This window comes from Gallus gallus, chromosome 7 (assembly GCF_016699485.2).
Source record: "Gallus gallus isolate bGalGal1 chromosome 7, bGalGal1.mat.broiler.GRCg7b, whole genome shotgun sequence".
In the NCBI taxonomy this organism is placed as follows: Eukaryota; Metazoa; Chordata; class Aves; order Galliformes; family Phasianidae; genus Gallus; species Gallus gallus.
Window position 1 is genome coordinate 23,457,615 of NC_052538.1, and position 4,294 is coordinate 23,461,908.

A 4,294-nucleotide genomic window follows, 5' to 3' on the forward strand; every position below is an offset into this window, starting at 1 on the left:
TAATTTTAACTCTGGCTGAGATGCTTCGTCAGGAACCAGATTAATGGGCTAGCTATAACCAACCCATCCCTGTTTTTTTCTGCCATCGGTTATACTGTAACGAGGTTAGTGAACATCAGACTGCTGTGTTTTTTCTCTACTGCTATGGGAAATGCGTGTATTTCATTTGGTCTGTGTAAACAAAGGAACAGTCCCTCCAGTTTGTCACCTTGCTGGGTTGCAGACCCTCTCTCCCTTCCTGCTCTTTCTTGCACTACTACTTCTTTTTGTGGTGCCTCTAATATAAGTACAAATCATGGGTCTGTAAAGACACCTTGATAGGTAATATTTTCATAAGTTTTCTGTCCTTCTGTTCCAATCTTTTCTATACACCAAATGTTCTTCTTGATACAGAGACTGTAGATTTGGTCACACTTAGTGTGAAGCAACCAGTTTTATTTCATATGTCTTCGTGTGCTTCTAGCTGAAACAAAATCTTCTGTGGTTGCTGATATAAATTGAACAAGTTCCTGCAGCTACTTCCAGCAAATGCTGTTAGTTTAACTATAGGCTCATTGTGGTAAGAAATGAACGTTGTTGGTCTAAGAAGGATTTGCTGGAGATTACATCTAATTTTGGTAATGAGAGGTGAAAAAGGCTGTTTCTTATTGGATGGGTTTTTGCTGCACAGACAAAATAATGCAGCACAAGTCAATTTTAAGTGAGAAGCAACTTTTGCTGGGCTCACAGCAGATCTACAATTTAGATCTTTGGTTGAGGGGGATTCCCACAGTTGCCAAACTGTGTGGGTTTGCATCACTGGATGCAACTCTGTTTGATAGATACTGAGATATGTTAAGGCACGAATTAAGAGTGTAACATGTGATTATGTAGTATCTGATCTGAAGTTAGGTCACATCCGACTTTTAAGTAAATGATAAAATCCACCACTGAAGAACAATCTGGTCAGGTGGTTTTTAATCTCTGAGAACTTTTCTTCTCTATGACCCTAAAGGGAGGGGGAACTGAAGCAGGTTTCTGGCCATGGGAGACAGTCGCACTTCCCTAGCTAATGATGTTGTGAAAGAACTTAAGCCCATCCAGACTGTACATCAAGTTCATCTTCATGACATTCAGATGCCCGCCTGCTGCCTCAGGTGCATTTGATGGATAAACACAGAACTTCTGTATTTAGGGGACTGCTCGCAGCCCCCATCTTGTTTCCTTGTGTGTTTTTGTGTTGTTGTTGTGGTGTGTTGTTGTTTGTTTGTTTGTTTGTTTGTTTTTCCTGGTAGGCTTTAGTTTAAAAGAGGCTGCTGCAATAATGTCTTATTGGCTTTGTTTTATAGGAAAAGAAAGAATTGTAATAACTTTTTATTGACATTACTCTTCCCGGGAGACACAGAGATAAATCACAGGTCTGGAAGAGTCAGTGCTCTTGTGCTTTCTTGGACTGTAGTCCCTGAGTTTCTGGACAGCCTATCTCATTATAACCAGGGAAACCTGTCCTTTTGTCTGTAGGGGGACATACAAAGCAGACTGAAGCTGAGCCATTCATATTGCAAAGAGCTAGGATTGACTGCAGAAAATTTGGATGGTGTCTCAAACTAGATTTAAGTTCCAAGACAAATGGCTACCTGCAAAATCCACCTTTCTCCTCATTGTTTATTGCTGAGCATGACATCATATGTCATTAATTTTCTCCCAGTCACTTTTAGTCAGTTGTCAAGGATGTGTTCCTTCCCAACTTCTTGCCCAGCACATTTAGAGCTCTGTTAGTTTTAGAATGCTAACAAAGATCTGTAGAGGATTTAGGTCTAACGTTTGCAGTTTGAGCTTGTGTCTTCAGGAGCCATTGCCAGAATGAGGAGCAGAAGAGTCTTAGGGCTCTAATGGTGGAAGATTTTAATAATGGGCTTGGGCTGCTGAAAATGGGGCACTTGAAAAGATGCAGAAGCCAGATCAAATTTTGTCTGACCTGGTTGAATTAGATGTCTAGGAGTAATCAGGGAATGCTGCTCTCACCATGCACATTGTGACTGCAGACATAAGGTGAAGCACCATAGCAGAGATTCATGCGTATCACCAAGCAGGCAAAAGGTCTCACATTTTACGACTTGGATACTGGCTGAGTAGATGCCAGGATGTGCCTTTGTCTTTTCCAGCCAAAGCAGCAGAAGGAGCAGACAGATTTTCAAAGTCTGGCAGTGTCTGCAGATACTGGTGATGGCTCATTCCAGGAGCTTTTGATTTCCTCTGTGCTGCACACATCAAAACCAGCGTAATCTGTTGGACCAGTGTGAAGGGCAAGGTAATGCTGATCTCTGCTGTGTCAGCACAAGATGAGGTTTTGGGTTCACAGCCTGGAGAGGCTAAGCCCTGCAGGAAAGGTCTTACAGAACTAGTGCTGAGGATGTGATATTAATATATTCAGACTCCAAGATCCCGTTGCCAGGATGCATTTGGAATTATAGTGATTTCCTCCTTCACTTAGCAAACTCATGTATAATGCCACCCACTTGGTTTTTCCTGTGCTGAATGGGCATAACATGTCCTAGTATATCAGTGCAGCCAAGCACAGTGAATGGGGATTACCTAATGTCCAATAAAGAGATGATCTCAAATGTAACACACATCTCCTTGGGAACACTTGATGATTTTCTTTTTTTGGATGCCTGCTGTCAAAACACTCTTACATCAAATGTGGTTGAAATGAGCGAAAGGGATGGAAAGTTGTTGGAACTGTGATTGACAATAGGAAAGTCAAATCATGCTTAGAGGCTGAGGCCTAAAAACATGTATTGCAACCAAGAATCTAAAAAGGATTAAGTCACCTTCTTGCTGCAGTGATGTAGCCAGTACAGAGAACCCAAACCCAATGTGAGACTTCTGCAAAGTGTTTTTGCAGTGGATTTTAGCTCTTTGTAATGTGAATCCTGGAAGTAATAAAGAAGCTGAGGGAGGGAAGAGCAGTGTATATCTTGTGGTTATAAATCAGATAAAGAGAAAGATGAACAAGTGTAGGGTTTTGCTACAGTATTTTAAGAACTCTGTCAATAACCTCCCTCCTCCCTTTCCCCATCTTGATGCAAAGGCCTAAAATTAGATAGCTGATTAAAGAGAGCTGCAGGGCGATCTAAATACATCAATCTTGTTTGTAATGAGGAACATAGTTACATTTCTGCAATGATGATGAACGTTGGGGACAGGGGTGTCTGGTTACTGAATGTTCCCTGCGTTGAACATCCCATGCAGCCACTACTTCTCAGCAATTCTAAATGTCTGAATACAATTAGGTGAGCTCTCTGGAAAAGGAAGATTTTCTAAGTTGAACTGGGCAAACGTTTTTTCTCAGGGTAAGAGACTGAGCAGCTTTCTAGGTTTGTTTGCCAGGCAAAACGGCCACCTCATGCCAACTGCCCCTTCTACTTCCCTCCAAGAAATGTAGCAAAACCACACTGAAAGGTCCATCTTGTCCTACCAAACCTTTACTTAAACACTTTTAGACTTAAAATCATATATGCCTGCTCTTCTTAAAGCTAGGGGCCCATTTCATGTGCTGGATGAAGAGCTTTTGTTAGACAAGAGGTAAAGATGTGTTCTGCATCACATGAAGTAAAAAGCCGTCTGAGAAATAAAATGCAAAAGCAGTAAGAGGAAATCAAGTTCTCCTAAAAATTGAGTATTTGTTTTTTTTAAAATAATATTATTGCATACTTTCAACAAACTAAACTTTTTTTCTTGTCTCTAGACTAGTTCCAGCCTTTTCTCTTGTGAGCAGAAACCCCTGCTGACCAGGTCTCTTTTTACATCTCTGACACAGTTCAGTCGCATTTAGTAAATCATTTTAGGAAAGGCTTCTCAGCTCAGACTCTCCTGGGGTTTGGGTCCCTTAAGGATGATTGAAGGGACGGGTAAGTGCCAAACTGTGGAGCTGCGATCCTTAGAAGTATTCACTTCAGCTGCTTCCTTAACCTTACAGCCTTTTTTTACTTATAGTGTGTAGCTCCTGATGAAGGTTTAATGCCCCAGGCTGTGTTGGGCTGAGAAATATATTCTCACCAAAGCCATAACCGAAGCTAGAAAAACTAACCTGCATCTGTCTACATTCCTGTGAGAGGAAGGAAGCCATTCCTAAGCAGCCAATAGATCGAAAGTCCCATGATCACGCAAATGATCCTTAACTAGGGAACTGTAGGTCCTGCCACCCACGGACACAGTCCAGACTCATTCTGCTCATTAGATCCAAACTGTTTGTGCTGCCTGTATTATATATCTTGTTTGTGGGGAGGAGCTGTTTCAACAGCCAACTGCA